General features: G+C 43.2%; 1 protein-coding gene across 4 annotated transcripts in view; it reads left to right on the top strand.

The window, feature by feature from the left end:
- LOC115558374 (protein diaphanous homolog 3) overlaps positions 1-21,849 on the top strand; it is a 235,635-nt gene that overhangs the window by 96,900 nt on the left and 116,886 nt on the right. The window lies entirely within an intron of this gene.

Raw genomic sequence — 21,849 nt, 5'->3', positions numbered from 1 at the left:
AAGGTGGCCATGTTGGCATGGAGGTTATGGCACCATGGCGACCACCCAGGGTGGCTCAGGACCAGAGCCATGGGATCTTTAGTGACCACAGGGAGTCAGGACCTTGGCCTGTTCCACAACCACCTGGTTCTGTAGTTCAACATCGTCCTCAAACCTCCTCGCTGAGTGGAGGGCCCTGGTCCGAAAGCATCACTACATTAGTTCAGATACCCAGATACGGCCCTCATGTTCCCCTCAACTGTTCAGTTTGAATGTAAGATGGAAAAATTTGTATGTCTTTTAGAGTGATGTCACAGATTTTATCTCCTATTTGTGTGTGTGTGTGTATGTGTGTGTGTGTGGTAGTTCAAATTTCTTGACTTTTTTGTATGTGTGTGATTTGAATGTTGGTGGTAAAAGTGAATGAACCTTTATGATGGGGTGTGTGCTTGCGCATGTGCGTGTGCGCTGTCATGCGCCCGTCTTGCCATAACAGACTAAGACAGGAATAAGTGTTGGCATGCTTGTTTCAACACTGCTGGCTTCTATTAGCAGTCAAATTGCTTTTCATCACTTTCAATAAAAGGAGGGTGCTACGCCCATAAGAGTTGCGAACACTCATTTGTTAGGCTTCAATTCAGTCTAATTTCCTATGCAGTTTCCGATGCAGGGGGATGAGATTCTCTAAGCACCAAATTAAGTAGATGACTTATTCCTCCTCCATGGCCTATCTGCTTGATTTAATCAGTGTCTTATGTGGATGCCATGTTTCTGATAATCGTGATGCGCTCTTGTTGTCAAACTGAGTCGGACATGCTTCTGGCTTTGCTTGGATGTCCTTGTGTGTGTTAACAAGTTAACCTTGCTAGTGTTATCAAGCTAACATCGCTAAACTAACTAAGCAAATATTATAAGCCGTCCTTGGTAAACTAACCTATAGGGCTACAACGTTGCGTCAACTTAGTTAACGTAATCGACTACAGCAATTTGTCGACACAAATCATTTTCCTCGATCCGTCGCCCTAAACAACTACCGATAATTGAACTCTTGCCCCAAAATCCAGTCCAATGTCGGCAATAATGCACCAAAAGCTAAAGCTATGCGCGAGCAGCAGAACAAGCACTGTACAAACAAAAAAGACCACGGCATTCAAAAGCCTGGGAATTTTTCACATTAAACCTGTCTGGTGATTGCAGATTGTGCAAAATCAGCAATGAATGAGCATTTGAAACTTGGAGCTCACAGAGCTCCACGTACTTACGGTATTTTGCTTAAACCAGACATGTGATTTATACCCCGGTATCCTGAGATTAGTCGATTAATCGAAAAATGATCACTAGATTAATGGTGTTGTCAATTTAACCTTGCCAAGATAACCTCTCTGATCTTACCAAGCTAATGTCGCTTAGTTATCCGAGCTGACCTTGCTGAGCTAACCTAGCTGGTATTACCAAGTTAACCTTGCTAAGCTAACCTTGCTGGTGGTATTCCCAAGCTAAAATTGCTGGTTTTGAAAAAAGGCTGGACAATAAGGCACGTTCAGGACTGTTATTATGTCATTACCAATACTATTATCAGTTACCCGGCCTTGGCAGATACCGATCACCTTCTGGCTGCCACAGGTGTCAGTGGCAAAGGTGTGGCTGACACAGGTGATGATGTATTGGAGTGTTCGAGAGTTTTCTCTCTAAGGTCTTTGTTGCTTGTGATGTATTAGTATACAGTGATGATTATTTTCACACACCTCTAAACTTGAGACAAGCTTGCAACGCACGCACGCACGCACGCACGCACGCACGCACGCACGTCTGCACGCAGATACAGACAGACGGACACATACACGCACGCACGCAGATACAGACAGACGGACACATACACGCACGCACGCAGATACAGACAGACGGACACATACACACTAACGATCTAAGCACATAGTCTTGCCTGCCCCAAACCTGTCACATTGTTGATTAATATAGCGGTTGCTAAATGGCACTCGGGCAGACAAACAACCAGGTGTGGAGGGAACAGCCAGCAACACAGTGGTACACACACAAACAAACACACACACAAATGCATCATGGCGCACACACCCAATGCCTGCCTTGAACATCCCTGCTCATGGATAAATCATCTCACATGTTGGATGCTGAATTTGTTGTGGGTCCAAAGTCTCCAAATCAACACTGGTGAATGGGTGTGTTTCCTCCTCCTCTTCTCTCTGGGGAATCAGAGCCTGTATCCACCTGACCAACAGCATCCTACAATCCCTAATAGTATATATATATTTTACGTACATATATATATATATATATATATATATATATATATATATATATATATATATACGAGAGAGAGAGAGTGACTGACTGTTTAGCCAAACACACACAAAGAGACTGGCCGTGTGTTATTGCCTGTCCTGTAAATGTGTGTTTGGGTGCGTGTTAGGGGTTTGTGCTCATTAAAGGAGCCATGTATTTGCATGTTTCATCTCACTTAAAAGCAACAGCATCTGGATCAACATTAAAGATTAAAAATCGACAGTGTTCTTTCAGCTCTGCCCTTTAAATATTAATCCACTCCCTTGGCAGCCAGTCATAGTACAGCTCCACTATGTTCTGTCCTGACGTTGGCGAAACACTTGTACACAACACGCTGAGCGCGGAAAGGACACACACTCTTGACATTGATTAAATATTCTACTTTTTAGAGCATGAGACCTCCAGTAATGGCTTGCTTCATCAACATGAAAACCACTAGCTGAGGGCTGGTGTTTGGGTGAGTTTTGGTGCAGAGTCCCTGACCAAACCAACACACTTCCACGCCGGTTATTGAGCCCACCACCCCGGTGTCCTGCTTGGCTCTGGGTCATCGGTCTGTTTGATCATCTCATCTCAACGTGGAGTAGGCTGGAGTGTTTTTTCTAGCTCAACAGAACTCTTGAGTCAACACATTAAAATAAATTGGGGGTCTGCTTTTCAGAGGAGAGAAAACAGGAGGAACTCTGGCTTAATAGGACTTGGTATCTGGGCTGTCCGTGCTATGCTGTTTATTAGCTGTACAATTGCATCGACTTTCCCCTGTAACTCTTACCACAGTGCTAACATCTCCTTGTATCAAAAACAGTTTGTTGTTTGGAAACAGAGGCACAAGATGCAGTCTCGCTGCTGCTTTCAGAGCCTGTTAACACCTGTGGGAAGCAAAGTAAACCTCAGTGCATTGTGGGTCAAAAGGCGGTGTAGTGCTTGACCGCGTACGAAGTCTACGGGAATCTCAACCTCACTAGTCTTCTACTAAGTAGGTGAACGAATCGTTGGCCCCCTTAAAGGGGCAGGAAACCGCCGAAAGCTGAATCTGGGGGTTTATTTACACCAAACTTTGTTGTTCTTTGTTAAGACCAACATAACTTTTAAGTCTGTCTTTTGTTAAGACCATTCTTTAGTATGAACTATGAATCTGTAACACCAATCGAGCTTTGGCCTAGCCTTATGGTTTTAGCGATGCGTCTTCATGGGAATGCCCATGCACTAAGCCGAGTATTGTACGTTGCTAGGATCTATTGCTGATAATCTCCCGCTGTCTCGCTCATTTGTTGCTGATTCATTTGTTTTTATTTGTGGTAATATTATGGAGGCCGAGTAAAGGCAACTGGATGGACATGAGATTCTAAAACATAAAGAACTGTACAGCCAGCAAAGGATCACGCTGGCTGCCAAACAGTCCAACAGTCCAATGTTGAAACAATCAAGTAAAAGCACTCAACTTGGAAGGAAATCAAGGAGGCCATTTATACTTCTTCTGACTCAGGCCTCTGACGAATTGAACAGCCTTAACACACCCACGGTTCCAGAGAATTATAAACATGACCACATTGTCGACAACAACTTAGTTTGGTTCAGGTCTTTGTTGGTCCTTGTAGTACAATGGGTTCAGCAGCACTCGATTCAATCAATGCCTTTACCTTAAGAGTGATGCAGCCCCCATGCATCGCTTGCAGCTCTGCTTCCCAAGGCCTCCGGAGGTCAGCAGAGTAATGTATAGGAGATGGACCATGCGTCATTTCCATGTGCGTCCCTCTGATGATAACAGATGGATGGCTGTGGGGGAGACCAAACTCCATTGATCCACCAGACTTGCACTTAATTACGGCCCGCTGTAAAGCAGCGTCCATTGATCCATTTTACTGGTAGACCGCCTCCAAGTCGATCACAAACAATCAGGAATGAATAATAAAATATAAATACATTTTTGGGAAGTGTGTGTGTGGTCCATGTATGGTGTGGTAGAGCGGTGCATGTGGCATACGCGACACGTGTGTGTTTATTGCATCGTAGAGCGGTGTCTGTCTGGTGCAAGTGTGTGAGTATTCACAGTTTAGACTATTGTGTGTGTGTGTGTCTTTTTCCTTTAATGATTCTATATTCAATGTGCAGATTTTTTTTCATGCATTGCTGATTCTGGCCAGCAGCAAAATTGTAATCATCTAAAAGTGAAGTTCAGAAACAATGTGACGAGGTATCTAGGCAACGATTTAACAATTTGATTTGGCATGCGTCTCCTGGAAGGCTACTGCCACGAGGTCAGACAGACAAGGAATTAGAACTGAAGAAATAGTTTGTTTTCTTAATTGGCTTCGGTCCCTGCTCTCTGCTACCTCGCCTGCGTTTTGTGACACATTATGAAGATGAAGGAGTTTGCAGTGGTGGGACTGAACTGTGTTTTGCTCTGTTGCTCATCGCGCGGCCCGTTAGAAGACAGCCCTGCTCCTCCTCCTCCTCCTTCTCCTCCTAATTGCACCTCAGGCGGATGTTGTCTGTGCTGACAACTTTTCACCACGGCAACTCTTGGAGCCTCCATGCTTTTGCCCCTTTGTTGCCGCGGCATCTGCGTGTTGCATGCAGGTGGGTGTGATGCCCCCCCCCCCATGGCTCTGGTGCCAGAGGGGTGTGAGGGAAGGTGGTAGGGGGTGGGAGGGGGATGCATGGTGGGGCTGACGGGTGGCTGGTGGCAGGTGGTAAAAGGCGCATTGGCTTACAGGAAGAAGACGTTTCGGAGCAGGAAGCAGCACACCCACCATAAGCCAGAGCTGAAGGTGAAAGAAAGGCAGATTCTTCCACAAGGGCACATAGCCTTCACTGCTTTTATCTCAAAACCGTTTTGTTATCAACATTTTGTGAACTTTAGTGACTAGTGGTAAGAAAAAGGGGTCAAAACAAGAGATGAAAAACACAGCAGATTAAACAAGATTCATGATTTAAATTAAATTCCAAGAGTTTAATCAACACACATACAATGCTTGTACAAATTCCAAATTAAAACAAGACAGAATGGTCTAATACAATTTGTGGTACAAAAGTACTCGGCGTTGAGAAATGGCCCACATAACTACAGACCTCCCAGTCTTCTTCAAGACTTATGTTCAGAATAACACTGGGTTTCTTTTCCTTCCCTTCCCCACCCTCACCCAATTAGTTTTTCCTGCTCTACCCCCCCCCCCCCCCCCTCCCAATTCCTGCTCTCCACACAACAGCTTTGAATTCGGCCAACTCAAGGTTAATGTGACAGCTGTAATTACCACTGCTGTGTAAATGGCCGCTGTTGGCCAGAGATTGGACATGTCAGACTAATTGCGGCATGCGGCACACAACACCTGCACCACTGGTTAAAAACACATTAGCTGGCTAATATCACATCACCATCTCTGAAGCCACATCTTAAGTGATCCCGTTTCTTCATGCCGCAAATTAATCGGCGCATTTTGAAGCGAAGAATCAGTGTATTTTATTCTGAATTAATAGCAACGCACCTTGTTGACTCAAAATTCAATCTTGATGGAGACACAGTAAATGTTTCTAAAGAACAGCGGCCTAACCAAACATTTTGTTTATTTTTGTTTGGACGTGGGGTTGAAGCGGAGGGATGGCGTAATTGGATGAGACGGCAGGCATGTAAACACTGGGAGACACCTTTTTGCATTGCGGTAGAGGAGGCTTGTTTATTCAACTGTTAGGCTTGCCAAACACTTGTCTGTTTAACAATCAAGTAATTAATTCTATGAAGTTTCTATTTGTTTTCCACACGCCCAACATTTTGACACAAATATACAGTGTACAATAATCACAAAATTAAAACTCAAAGAACCAACATACTTTACAACACCTGAGAAAAAGATCTGGCTTTGCCTTTGCCGGTCAATAGGCTACAATTAATGTGATCGAGCTTTGATATGCCCATATCTGCTGATGACATTTACATTGAGATCCCAGTGTGTGTACATGTGCACTTTAAAGCCTAACCCTAGCGCTACGACGCTGCCGGGTACGACCGGAGACGGTGTGCATGAATCAGCTCTAATTGTGGCCAGCTATTGTAAATCACTAGTGGCCTTCATTGTGAGATTGTACCTCGCCCCAGGAAAGGCTGTTTTGATTTCCTATTTCCTCTCTCATTAGAGAGCTGTGATAGCTGTGGTGCTGTGCTTGTGTTCTTAATTATGAGTCCCATTCGATGCCCAGATAAACGCCCTCCCTGGGCATGCAACGTGATGCTGTGTTCCGCCAGACGTGTACTTTGCCTAGAGTTAACGATGCACCTTTTATCTACGCAAGTTCATCTTAAAACGAAAAGTCAGCAGTGTTCAAGAGAAGACGCTCCATGGGCGAGGAGAAACCTCACTTTTTAATATCCATATACAAACTCGATCCACACCTAGATATGGATTTTCCACAGTAGGGAAGCTTAATACCAACATTTCAGCCCTGTGCTTAGGATGGTCGGGCAAATGTAAGCAACGGTAGGTTAATTTCATTAATTGTATTCTGTTTATCTGAGAAGGAATGTATACAGCCCATATTTGTAAATGCAACTGCTTCTCATACATACACGAAGTGAAGTACACACTGATACAAGTCTAGATGTGCTGGGTCTGCTGTGCATACGCGGTTGAGGGGAGCCCCTTCACCCACAGCCTGTTATGTTGGGAGCCAGAGAGTAGTCCCGGTGTTTCACACCAGCCGCCGGCCACTGATCTGAGGGGAGCGTTTGAAAAATGTTCTGGGACTCGAAAGGCTGTCAGGCACTTTAACATCTTTGAAGAAGTTGAAAAGAGGCAAAGCGCGCTCCTACCACCTCAGACACTGCCTGTTGAAGGGATGCTTTCTCCCAGCACTCGAGCGGTCATCAGAAGCCAGCCGGCAGGCCAGTTGGCTGTCTCCTTGATACGTTACAGAGCTCCATCCTCAGGCTAATCGCACAGCATACACCCAAACCTTTACCTTCACCTCAGTCTTATGCCTTATCCTTTAGGTGCCCCAACCCCTTTCCTCATAAATATACAACCTACGGGATTGTTTACTAGAATACCATATTGAATCGCAAGAGTGAAATAAAGTATGCAGTAGGTAAGAATATCATGTCTATCTTGAATCGTGTTCAAACGTTAAGTCATGGTGTACATTTGGTGTACATTTTCTCACTATATCAAAAATGTTTTGTGCTTAAATAACCCATAATGCATTTTGACAGGAGGACATAAAGTATTTAGCGAGATGTCATCAATTAGGACAATCAGCTTGCAAATAAAAACAGTTACACAGAGATCATTTGCTTCTAATATTGTTGAATAGCTATGTGAACGAGCACAATGGAGTTAACCTCAAAGCCATGGAACTTGAATATAGGTGCTTCTATTTCAGTCTGAGGTGGATTTCAGCTCCACACGACGCCTTGATCTTTCCCATACTAATTAGCTCACTAAGTAGTACCCTCAAAGTCATTTCTATGTCTGGCAATGTCGTTTTGCAAATCAAAAAGGCAGTTATACATTTTGTTCCTTTACACTTTATAAAACACACATTTTAAGCAAAGTCACATTCACACAGGCATCCAGGGCCATATCCTCCTCCTGCCTAAACATGTAATTAAAGATGTAAATGTTCTCTTTGAACAGGTGGAGGGATGGGAGCAGGATGTGTGATCAATAGCTTGTTTCAGGTTTGGAGCTGCCAATTTAGCTGGTGGTAGAGGTGTTGGAGGGTGAAAGAAGAGGAGTAGGCAAAGAAAGGGAGACGGAGGAAAGGATGAAAAAGGAGCGGGGGAAGGAGGAAGGGTGGGAGAGAAGAGGGACACGGTGGAGCGTAGGAGTTGGTGTAGGTGGTGAGGCAGTCATTATTCCCAGAGCTTTCAGGTGCTGTCTGAATGGTGGTGGGTTAACTGGAGTTAATCATCAGATCCGTGTGCAATATTATCTCATTGTGATTGTAAATTAAGCGCGGCTAATGATGCCGTGCCGCCTGCTCCTGAACTCTGCTGCCTGCGCTCCCAACGCTGCCGACTCCCTTTAATTACCGCTCCCATTGCCGCACTGAGCTGGGTTGCTGTTCGCACGGTTGCCGCTCGCAGGTATGTCGAGTGACGAGTCGTCCCTGTGCGCGTACACGTGGGCGGCAACCGCTTCCTGGTTTTCAGCCGCTTTTGTAACCGCCTCCCCTCTGCCGCCCTTCCCTCATTGAAATGAATGGAGGCGGCGAGTTGCCGTGCGGCGGTGTGAAAGCAGCTTTACAGTGTGTGATTACAGTACGAGATGGGGAGGGACTTGGCTTTCTTGTTGGTGTTGTAGTTGTTCTTCTTACTCCTGTCTTAAGTTTGCATCTCACAGGAGGTCGGCGATGGGAAACATTGTTTTGGATGTAGGAGCATGGATTTATCAGAGTAGGATTGACCAGGGACCGGAAGCTATCTGATAAACAGGCATCAGCAGAGGGTTGATCGACTCTATATTGGTTTATAACATACCTATTGCATTGCTCATCCCCTTCCCTAATGATTTCTTCATCTCAGGGAGTTTATAAAAATGGGCCACGGCCTTGCCTCTTGCTCCTCCTGCTCTTTTTTCCCGCTCTCTCATGTTCCCACTCCAGATCTCTCTCCTTCTCAACCTCCAACCCATCTCTGCCGCTCTCTTCTCTATCTTTCTCCCTCTCCCCTTCACTCTTATTTTCCATGGGTCTTTGTTATGGACCACAGCCTGATGATCTGTCTTCTGTTTGTCTGTCTATCTGTCTTCCGGTGCTCAGTGCTTTTGGACTGTTATTGGATCATCATTGTTGGTGTATTTATTAATATTTTCCCCTACTCCAATATGTGTAGATTATGACAGTTTAATGACATAAGATTAAAGCTATTGTCCTACTGCCGTTCGGCTGCAATGTCATCGTTGACTGATTCTAATAATGGAATATATCAGATAATGCTGCTGTTATTACAAGTGAGCCATCTGCATGCTTTCTGTCTTCTTTCTGCAGTTAAATTCATGTCAACACATAGTGCTTGAAGCATGCTAATCTATTTGTCTCACTCCCATGCTCATTCTATTCTGTTTGTTTTCTGTTTGATCTGCATTGCTCTATCTGCATGGCAGCATTATGTCTGCCTTCTTGCATTACGGGGATCAGAAACCAGAGGTGAATAATTCCTCGATGACTTGCATATAATGTTAGCCATTGTCCTTGCAGTTCTCTGGAGCTAGACAAATGACTACGCAGTTTTCTTCGTCTCTCGACACGTTCTTGTGCTGCACAAAAACAAAAACCTCTGGTGCAAAAGGTTACCGAAGGAATTTCCATTTTGATGAAAGCAAACTGAGCTCTATTGATAGACTTGCTAAGGGCATCAACACATTTTTATAAGCAAAGAAACATAAATTACCCACAAAATCGCAATTAACTGCTCGATGTGCTGTTTCTAAAGAGAGAAATGCCAATCATAACATACTTTATAATTGCATAATTGCAGACCCTCAAACCCTTGCCTGTACCTCTGTAAATCTTCATACAATAACTAATACAATGCCTCACCTGTTGTGATTTATACCTTTACATATGCTATAGCACTTCGTGAACATTACACCAGTTCTTTATTCCCATAGAAAACAAACAAAAAAAAGAAACTGAAATTGCCTCTGCTAACTGGTTATTATCATAGGACCATTAAAACAAATGGTTGTTACTGGTTATTACCAAAATACCAATAAAGTAGAATTGCATAAGATTGAGCCACCCCTATTAAGTAGTCAGCAGATGTCCCAAAATCAAAAAACTCAATAAAAGGATTCTTGTAGGCAAAGAAAGAAGCATGGGCTTGCCAGCAATTTTATTACATTATTGACAACAGATATTTCAAGGTTATTGTTTACATGCTAGTTAAAATAATTTCTAATTTGAGATTTTAGCATTTCTATACTTAAAGGGGACATATTATGAAAACAACATCTGGGATTTGGGGTGTTTTTTTGGGTCTCTGGTGCTCCCACACGCATACAAACTTTGAAAAAAGTCTGTACATGATTTTTTGAGAGAGATATGCATTTCTGAAAGTACCTCGCCTACAGTTAGCAAACGAGCGAGTAAGTTTCGGCACCACCTCCTACGTAGGAAGGGGGCACATTTGAATATTACCTCCCATTTCCCCACCCCCCTCCAATCAGAGCGTAGCTACGATTTTCTCGATGAGCGCTGGGCGGAGATGTTCGCATTTCAGAAGCAGGTATATTCAATACAAAAATAGATGTCTAATTTGTCAGTGTGCCATGTGACTGCCTGGCAGGGAGTCTGGCGGAGGGGGGCTTGGCGGCAGTCCGGCAGCTCCGGTGGGGGGGGGCTCGAAGGCAGCCCGGCAGCTCAGCTCCGGGAGTACAATTCCTTTCTCCGCCGGTGCTGCCGTCTGCCGCCGAAGCTCTGGCGGCAGTCCAGCAGCTCCGGCGGGGGAGCTCCGCGGGAGTCCGACAGCTTAGCTCCGGGTGTTCAATCCCTTTCTCCTCCATGTCGCGGTTCAATATGGGCTTCAGAGAGTCAAAGCCAAAGTTCCTTCCCCCAATTCTTCTCAACCATGGCCGAGATAACCCCCACTACGAGTCTTTACTTGTTGTGGAAGTACCAGAGACGTCAGACGCAGTCTTTATGATTCATGATATCATCCGAGGCGCACATAGCTTTTGGCCGTGATATTAGATATAATGTTATAAGAATACCTATATATTATAATTATATTATTATTATAATTATTATTTTATTTTATATTATATAGATATAGAGCAAAAAGAAAAAAATCATATTCTATGTTTACTTGTTGGGAAAACACCATGATATGTCTCCTTTAAAGAACCATTATTTATCGACAGAAGAAGATATAAGGAATCCATCACTTTTGAGTCTCAAACACAAATACTAATAAGGCTCATTCTTCTATTCATTCAAAGTGAACTTCAAATATGAGTTATGGAGAAAAATTGTTTAAACCTGTTAAAGGTTTTTATCGTGTTATTTTAATGAATTTATGCAGGGATGAGTGTTCATTAAGTATTTTCTGTCCCTGCCTCTTCTTATTAGTTGCATTTTTAATTATTTGTCCGCATTTTTCATTGAATGAGAGGTTTGTCTGGTGGTTTGCTGTGAGCCTTGCTCCTCTTTGCACAAAGAGGTAATGCTGGTGGGGTGTATGTGCAAGATGCTGGTGTTGTCTTTTTTTGGATAGGGGGTTTGGGTGCATGTGCGGAGGTGGGGTGGGGTGTATGCCCTATAAGGGGTTGGAGTGCATGTGCGGTATGGGGGTGCGGTGTATATGCGATGAGGGTGGGCTGGATGTGCTGTTACATTTACATTAAGGGCATTTCGCAGGGGGTTGGGGTGTATGCGCTATAAGGGGTTGGGGTGCATATGTGTTGGGGGGGGGGGGGGGGGGGGGGGGGCTGTATGCACAAGAGGCTTGTAGTCAGCATAGCTCAGGTCCTGCCAACCCAACAAACCTGACATTTTATAATAGCTAGAAGCAGGTTAGACACCAGAGCATCTGACTAGTTCCCCAGGAAAGACAAACTAACAGTGAGAAAAACAAACGTGGCAAGTAGAGGCCCAACGAGAGTCTGACAGCACTTGCAAGTTTCGGCAGTTGCTGTTTCCTAAAGGAGACTCTGAAGAGCTCCTAGAATAATCAGTGTCAACACACAGGAACTAAACAAGCGTATACTTCAGGGGTTCAGGGAGCCAGACTAGAAGATGGTAAACAGCAGAAAACTACCGCAGAAGAGTTCACAGGAGCAGGAAAACGGAGTCAAGCAGCACCATTCAGCGTTTGACATGCCTTTTAACAGCAGCCAGGCAGGGAACGTCAATGTTTGTCCCTTGACTGTCATGATGACCCCAGATGGAAATCCTTCGACATGATTTGTATTTATATTTCAATCATACTCATGACGATTCCTAAACAAAGAATGCAAGGTCAAGATGGCGTCTAGCAATGAAGCTAAACAGATGGATACATAATGTACTAATGATATATTCATGTTACACTGTAGTTGTTTAAATATTTAACTGTCCCCTGGCATTACATCATAGCTTGTATTTGTTGCATGGAACAAAGACACTCCAGCTGTTTCAGTGGTTTGCATGACTGGCTAATTTCCATACAGATCTATTTAAAGTGGTATTTCTCTTGAAGCATTTCATTTCTTCATTTGTTTGTTTGTTTGTTTGTAATTGTAATGTCACCAGTATGGATTAGTGTGTGGTTTTGTGTGTTCTCTGTCCTCGTTCATGTTGGACGTTCCCAGGGACAGCAGCAGTTGTGGTGGGGTGGGCGATGAGGGAGAGGGGGTTGCTGGTTCAATTTCTCAGGTGAGGTGGAGCGTTTATGCAGACATATTTTTAATTAAATAAAGACAACTATTAAATCTTTACCCAACCTGTCAAAGATTTAACAGTTTATATGCGAAACGTTTAGTAATCAGGATTTACAGGTGGAAATCTTCAGCCGTAAATGCCTGTGGTAGGTATGAAACTCGCATAACATGGTGATTTAAGCCAAGGAGAGACAGTCCTTGATGCTTTCTCATACATTTTTTTCTGAATGTTATTACAACGCTGTCCTACTTATCCACATGAGCTGGGGTTATTGACTATTAAAAGGTATGACACTTCAGTACACACACACACACACACGCACGCACACACGCACGCACGCACGCACGCACGCACGCACGCACGCACACGTGCATGCGCATGTACGGCTTGTTTTAGCTTACTTTTTCTTTGCTTCCAGAGGAATTCCTCTGCCTATGGACCTATTATATTAATTGTAATATTATTAGTGGTAGAAATAGTATTATTAATTGTATTATTTGTTATTATTAGTTTATTAATTTAATTAATATTAGTATTATGTATGAGGGATAAAAATGGTTGGAAATTGATTCTTGCTCTAAACTAAATTAATAAGATTGTCAAGGCCTCTGTATTAGCTCAGTAATTAATCTTAAGAGTCTATGTAATATGGAGTGATTGGAATGTCTCTGTGCTTGTAACTATGGATACATTATATCATAATATGGAGAGATTGCTATCTTTGTAAGTAACTAGCCGTCTTCCATACTATGGATTGAGTGTTTTCTCTACACTTTAGTTAATAACTACATTGTAAATGGAGTGATTTTTATCTATGTTAATAACTTACTCGTGATTTTTATCTGTTTAAGGAATTAACTATATTGTTTTGTGAAGTGATTTTTATCTAAATTTGTTATTAACTTACCCTACATTGTCATATGGAGTGATTGTTTTCTCTGTGTCTAGCAGCAGAGGGGTGGTGCTAGGTTCTCTGTTTGAGGAATGTGTAAACAAGCATTAGCTGCCCTTTCCCAGCGTCCTTTCTGGCAATAAACAAGCTCCAATTAGAAGAGGCTTCCAAAGATCACAGCATCACTACACCATCTCTCTACACAGGACACGCACAGACAAGAGATACACACCGGACAACAGACACAAACCAGACAACAGACACACATCAGACAACAGTCACACACACACACACACACACACACACACACGGACACACACGCACGCACACACGCACACACACACACACGCACACACACACACACACACACACGCACACACACAGGGAAATACAACAGTATAACACATAACACAAAAAGAGTTTCTGAAAATGACCTCCCCCTGGTTGAAAAGATACGTATGTAACTCTATCTTCCTTAGATTTTTTCAATGTTTTTCTTACGTAAGACAATTAGGCAATGCATCGCTAACCTGAGAATGATTTATCATCATACATATATCACTATGTATAATCTAAACTAGTCTGATCTGCTGTTTGTCTGATGATTATTAGTATCAACAGTTCTATCATCATTCAACATATTCCGTATTGTTTCTCCTTCTCAACTGTGTCTCTCTCATCCTCCACATCAAAGTGATATTTCCCAGATCAAAGGGTGGATGCAAGCAATCCTCTTCCCTCTTCCTTTTTCCTTTTTAGATTAGTGTGGAAATCAAATGAGTGGCGAACTCAAAGCTCACCTGAATTATAATGTAACATCTATGTAACATAATGTTGGCCTCTAAACATCATGTCCGCCGTGATTCAATATAACCATAGATCGGGTTTGTCTAGCATTGTATCGTCATGAAAGTGATGAATCACATGATGCCCAGTTTTATAGTCTAATGGAATAGCGATGAGAAGATGTGCCCTTAGAATGAAAACATGAGGTTTAATACAAACCTCACGATTGGCAACATTCAGCATTGCCCTGCGACATCTCTAGTTGCTGCTTGTGGGAGTTTACAACGTTGTCAAACCAGGCAATGAAATTCAATATGTATCAAACCTTGCGTATGCGGAACGCCTGTACCCCCTGAAAGTTGGGTTTCCAATCATATGGCCAAACCATTTGCATAAAGTTAACAAGTTTAAATGTTGTCCCGCCCTTTTAACGTGCCGCAAGCCCCAACTGCATGTGAGCCTACCCACACTCCCTTGCACAATCGTTTGTACATCCATACAGGATACAGGATAACATTTTCATATCCAATTACAAGGTCAAATGTTGTAATGAAAAGACTGACTGATCACGCATGGCAGCAGACCTGAACAGAGTTTTGTGAGCGATGTCAAGTTTTGTGTGCGAGTTTTCATTCCTTCTTCCTCTATCCCCCGCTCTTTTTCTGTCTGTCTCTCTGTCTGTCAGCCTGTCTGTCTGTTTCTCTCCCCCTCTGTCTGCCTCCGTCTTTTTTCTGTCTCTTTCCGTCTCTCTATCCCTCACATTCGCTCTCTCTCTCCTGTTTTTCTCTCCTGTCTTTCATATTGCTCTGTGTGGGCTGTGACATTTAAAAAAAGACCATTCAATCTTTCTTTTTTCTTAACCCTTGGTTACAGAAATGTTAGTTCCATTATGAAAGATCTGACAGCATTATTAAAGAGTGTTTTCACCTCCTTTCATTACTGTTGAAAAGCCAGATTCATGTATAAAAAGATGAGAGGCATGTACAAAAAGCATAATATATATATATATATATATGCGTGTATTAGTTTTAACGGCACAATTTTTTCTGATGCAGAACGCCGTGGAGCAGTACTTTGTTGTCGGATGGCAACTAGCAATTACAGGAGACGACCACGTGACTCAAACTATTGTGCACAAGAAGAATTGTGGACAAGACACTGTCATTATGTGCAGTCACTGAGACAATTAATGCTTGTACTGCATTTAACCTAATTCCTGTTTAAATCGCCCCAGATCTCAATAAAGGCAGGCGACACTTAACCCTAAACATCTAGCCCGTTTCATTGATATCAGTTATAGGACTAACCAGCCTGCATCTCAATGTGGACTTCACTCTGCCCGTCTGTGGGTATTAGTATTCCTCTACTTGTCATTATTCACACATCCTAATGGTAGTTTAAACTATAGATTTTCTATAACCTCATAGGAAGAGGCGGCTCCCTGCTACTTACTTCTACTTCACGTGAAACAAAGTGTGGGCTCCACTGCTGTAATGGAAGATGAGCGAGGTTGATTTCCAAAATAATGATGTTCCTAAGCAGCATAACCAAAACGTTGCATAACTAAACGATTGCTTGCATTTTAACATTTTTCAATGTGAAGCAAAACAAGGTTTTCTTGAAACCTAGACTTGAAACTGGCAGCAGCAATTGAGTTGTCGAACTGAATGCTATTTGTGAGTTTATATAAATGATGTGGCTAGCAGCTTGACCCACAGCTTTAAATCATCAGAAGTTTTTCATCAGAAGAGTTGTGATCAGAGGATATTTATGAATGCTTGACTTGTGTGGTTCCCTCGATTGCTTCAGTCCGTTGTTTTGCTTTTAATGTTTGATTCATATATATATATATATATTTATAAGTATATATATTTACTCACAAACACCTGGGAGTCAACAAACCCCCGAACATCCTTGCTCATAGAATATTCTTAATGCCAATCCATAATCGATTTAATAAATTAGGATTTAAGTATCTGCAACGAGTGTTGCAGTGCCGAATCATTCGGTAGTTCCTTGTATATACACAGCTATGTTGGTCTTGGGCCAACCGTCATTGGTCGGTTCTGTCCACCAATCAGGATAATCCTTCATCGGTCCCTAAACACAACCCTGTACATTTATTTAAATGAGTCCTGCTTCTCAGGCTTCTCATCACGTTTATCTCATTCCTCTTCTTCCCGCTCCTTTTGTTCCCCATTTATTTGTTGTGTGTCGGTCTTTCAGCCATCAGTGGTGTATTTACGTACACTGTTGTGTTTGCCTGCGATGATATGACACAGTAATGGCCTAGCTCGTTCCAAACACATTTGGTTTGCCGTTTTTATTTCACAAAGGTAATTTCTCATCCACACGTGGTCCTTTGTGTAGGTTTGTCGAAGAGGCGGGTATTCGAAGCGTGTTTTCTAAGCGTGTGTGGGATAATGGCGGGAGGAATGGAAGACAGAAATCGAGAGAAGATGGAAGATTTAGAATCTGTATCATCAAGGATAAGGAGCCATTTGGAAATACGAGGGTGCTGGTGGGGATCGAGGGGAGTGTGGAATAAATATCTTCAAAACACGCACATACACTATCACTAGCAGACTCTCGCAAACACACACACCTTAAACCTCTCTATACCTTAACAACCCACAGAGACAAAAAAACGGATTCCAAACACTGGTATACACCTGTGCACTCACGAAGACACGAAGAGTCAAATAAAATACACAGCCATCTCTGTCTCTATTTGTCTCCGTCTCGGTCTCAGTCTCTTTCGCTCTCTCTGTCCCTCCTTTTCTCCCGTTCAGCTCTCCCTCCATCTCTCCTCCCTCTTTCTCTCTCTCCCCTCCCTCCCTTCTTTTCTCTCCTTTCCCCTCTTTCTCCCTCTTTCCAACTCTCTCTCTTTCTGGTTCTCTCCAAGAGGCCTTTAGAGGGCACTCCTCCACAGAGAATAGCGTTATATTTGCGCCTCTTCTAAGCAGCGTGGCTGATTTCACGGCACATTAGGGCCTCAGTAATTGATTTCTCTCCAGCGATGTCATCTTCCTCTTCCTCTGTCGTGTCGCCGTAGCGACTATCTGATCTGCTTCCTGAACACGGTTACAGGGTGCTACGTTGTGTTCAGGGTAGAACTGCGTATTCAGAGTACAGTGTGTTAGTGTGTGTGCCAGCGTGCGTGTGTGCGTTAGTACAGCATAGCACTGTGTTTTCAAGACTAATGGGACAGAAGAGAGGAGGTATGACTGTGGCATTAGGGAAGGCATAAGGTTTGGGGAGTCATGGGGTGAGGAGGGAGGGTTGGAGTGATGGCAGAGAAAAGAAAGGGAAAAGAGGACGAAGGAGAGGAGAAGGGGGAGGAGCCAGAGGGGGGGAGGATAGGGAGAGGGATGGGCGGAGAGATGGACAGAGTAATGGGGGATGAGAGAGACGGGGTGAGCAGACGGGGACTTACTAATGGGGGAGAGGAAAGAGAAGCGTGTTAATGTGCTGTTATCAGAGAGCAGTGTAAGACTAATTATGTCTGTGGGTCATCTAGTCTGATTCACAGAGCAGTAAGGCCCTGTATCGCTCACTGTGATTAACTTGTGCTTCATTATGTTCTACCTCACTCTGCCTCAACTTAACTTTATCTTTATCTCACTCTACCTCAACTCACCTCTCTACCTCAACTCACCTCTCTACCTCAACTCACCTCTCTACCTCAACTCACCTCTCTCTAACTCAACTCATCTCTCTTTAACTCAACCCACCTCTACCTTATCTCACCTCTCTACCTCAACTCACCGCTCTCTTCCTCAACTCACCTCTCTACCTCAACTCACCTCTCTCTTCCTCAACTCACTTCTCTACCTCAACTCACCTCTCTACCTCAACTCACCTCTCTACCTCAACTCACCTCTCTACCTCAACTCATCTTTTTAACTCTAACTCAACTCACCTCTCTATCTCAACTCACCTCTCTAACCCAACTCCCCTCTCTCTAACTCATCTCCCCTCTCTACCCCAACTCCCCTCTTTCTCTACCTCTGTCTACCGCAATTCACCCCTCTACCTAGCTCTACCTCAACCCAAAACGCCCTCTCTACCTCTGCTCCTCTTATCTCGCTACTTCATTTTTTCTCAACTCGTGTTTCTTTACCTCTTCCCTTTTAGCTTTTCTGTACTTATGGAGAGAGCTCAAGATAGGCTGACTGACTGGCTGACTGGTCACTGCTCAGTTGTGACCATGGTAGGATCAGTACTATGTCTGCACACACATCTGTTTACGGACAGCATACATTCACCCCACACACACACTACCACTACCAGTTGTCTCCTAGATATGTTTTTCGCTTCAGGCATCGATGCGTTTGTGAATGTGTACTTGCATGCTCCGCTTTACGTATTCTTTCATCAGTCTTTGTATGTGTTGTTTAGTGTGTGTGTGTTTTTTTGTGAGCTTCTAAATCTGTTGTTCAGCATGTAAGCATATAAGTGTGTGTCCACATCTTAATTTCAGTTTAGATCACTTCCCTTCTGGAGAAAATGCACGATTAAAGTTTACCTGCATGATCGCCTACTGGAGCCATCACAAGCCTTCGGGGAGCCTCCAGGGACTGTATGCATGTGTGTTTGTGTGATCATTTATAAGAATATATGATTATTATGGATGTATATACTACAGCTATTACACTAGCTCTACTAGAGTCGTTGGTATTGTCTTTGTGGCTGTCAGCATGTTGTTTTGCCTCAGTGATGTAACCAGTGTTTGGGGTGTCGTGATAACTCAGAGGTCCAAAGGAAGCAGGGTTCCCCGTTAGGGCTGGGCGATATGGACAAAATCCTATATCATGATATGAGTAATTTTATATCACGATATGGATATATATCATGATATAGTATTTTTGAAGTAAATTAAAATAATAAATGATTTAAAATAACTATACTTCACATTTGATCAGTTTTTTCTTTTATTTTGAACTTGAATTTCCATGCTTACAAAGGAGTAAGTAGCGAACAATGTCATTAACTGCAGTGTCATATAGTGCAAACATCTTGTAAACATTGAACTGTTTTTTCAATACAAATAACATTTTTTTTTAAAGGTGTGCTTCACACCTGCCTGGCTGTCAGTCAGTGCAGTGTAATATAAAATAAAAATCACAGCATCACACAAATATTTTAAATACTAATATACACTTATAAAATAAAGTTATGTGCTGTGCAAATAGCTGGTGGTAAAAATAGAATTGTTTCTTCAATACAAATGAGATTTTTTTTCAAGTTAACAGGTGAGTCTCACACCTGCCTTGCTTCAGTCAGTGCAGTGCAATATAAAAAATAAAAAAAACTTTTTTTTTTTTTTTTCTCTCTCGGTATAAACGATATTGCCATATCTCTCCCGGTAGACACTTTCATATCGTCCACGGTATGATATCGTCATATCGCCCAGCCCTATTCCCCGTGCATCTCTTCTACTCTTCCTGCCGCTTTACTCCTCTCAACTCTCTGTGACTCTATTGCTGTATCACTCACTTTCTCCCTCCCTCTCCCCTCTCTGTCTCTCTGAGATCCCCCTGTCATTCTAGACAGGCATGGCAGGACTCCATTAGGAGGGTTTTACTTGAAAGCGCTTGCTAGACATTGAACTATTTTCCTTTCATCTGTGACTGTTGGCTTAGCATTAGCAGCTGTTAGCCTAGTGATAGCACCCTTTTAGCCTTCGCTATAGCTAGCTTACGTTCTCCCCCGGCCTGAGATCTAAAATGAGTCCTCCTACACTCTAGCTCACACCAAGAATCAAAGGGCTATATTGTACATTTACCTTGCCAAAGGGAATTCCCTTACCAGCCAGGACTCTCTATTGCGTCCTTTCTCGAATCTACCTGGTGTTGGACTTCCTTTGCACTTGGTCTGTCACACTGGTCAAGTAGTCAGCCACTGTGTACTCTTTTTTGAGGCCCAAAGAGCACTCCAATTACTTGTTTTTGTTTCCACATAATTAGGTTTGTTGTGTGGCGGCAGCCGTTGGGCTCTGCGCGGTGCTCTGTGTTGGTGTTAGTTCCAGAACCATCTGGCGTTCTCTATCTCTTGATACCAGTTGTGATAAGGTGGGGGGTTCTCTGCGAGGAACTCTGTGCTCAGGGTCCAAAATAAACACATGCAACCTGCCAATGGTGGATAGATTGGACCATTTGGCAGGTACAAAAATTCAGGGTAACGTACTTAAACAATTGCTTGGCTGGTCGATTTTCCCACCTTTGTAAAAAGAAAACACAGAAAAGTTAATTCTGGAGCCTGTTGAGAGAGCTGGGTTCGGTACTTGGGGAGTGTTGGGGAGAAGGAGTAGGAGAATTCTCTCTCTTATCTCCCAAACTAGCTGGATGATGAGGCGGGAGATAAGGACCACCAGGCCCTCTCTCTCTGATTGATTAACTAGCGACCTCTGACCTCCTGCAGGTCGTTTTAATAGGCTGATGTATAATGAGCAGACAGGAAATGTTTTGGGGCACAGAGAGGGCTTGTGTGTGTGTGTGTGTGTGTGTGTTTTGGATGTTTTAATAAGATGTAGGGGGTATCTAATTAGCTCATTTAGCCTGCTGATATCACCTAAAGTGGGAGTGTTTGTGTAATCTTCATATGTTAGGTGAGAGTTATTCATGAAGGTTGTGTCCTGGTCCAAGATAAAGTTTCCCCACTGGCATGTTTTAAACTGTCCTTGCAGGTCAACTGCTGTGTGTTTTTCGAAGAGTTTGTGTATAATAGAGCAGTTTATATGAGACTCTACGTAACCCTGGATTTACAACATCTATGAAAGCATAGATTCACATGCTTGGTTGCATGCTGTACAGCCATCTACATGCTACTGTCTTCCCACATACAATACTTTCCTTTTCTGAGTTTTTCCCCCTCATGTGGTTCCTTAATTCTTTCTGCATTCATCTTCATGCTCATGTTGTGTCCTTCCTCTCGCTTCGTCTCAAGACTCTGATGAGGCTGTACCAGCCCAGCCGCGCAGTAAGTTTATGTGTCTGTGTGTGTGTGTGTTAATGTGTGGTAAAAATTCCCTTTGTGCACACTTGTGTGAGGGAGAGAGAGCAACAGTGTGTGTGTTGTTTGTGTATTTTAATTTTGTGTGAGAGTTTTACGTCTGTGTGTGTGCCTGCGATCCTCTATGCCAGTGTCCCAGAAAAACACCTTTTCTCTTTTTAATTAGACTAGTGTGGATGTTTGGAGTTAGACCAAGTCCACTGCCTTCACCCCACATCAACTCTCCTCCCCCTCCTTTGCTCTTTTTCCCTCTCCTCCATTTCCTCTCATCTATCTTCTCCTCGTGTTTTCCTCTTATGTCCTCGACTCTTCTATCCCTACTGCTCTTATTTTCCTCACATCTTTCTCCTTCCTCTCTTCTGCGATTTTCTCTGGACTCCTCCTTTTCCCTCTTGCATCCGCTACCCTTCTCTGCTCCTCTCCTTTGCTCTCAACTGCTCTATCTCTCTTCTTCCCTCTTCCTCTCCTCCCATTCCTCTTGCTTCTATCACCCCTCCCCTCCTTTC

Source organism: Gadus morhua, chromosome 14, assembly GCF_902167405.1.
Source record: "Gadus morhua chromosome 14, gadMor3.0, whole genome shotgun sequence".
In the NCBI taxonomy this organism is placed as follows: Eukaryota; Metazoa; Chordata; class Actinopteri; order Gadiformes; family Gadidae; genus Gadus; species Gadus morhua.
The sequence above is the reverse complement of the archived record's forward strand: the minus strand, read 5'-3'. Positions and strand labels throughout refer to the sequence as shown.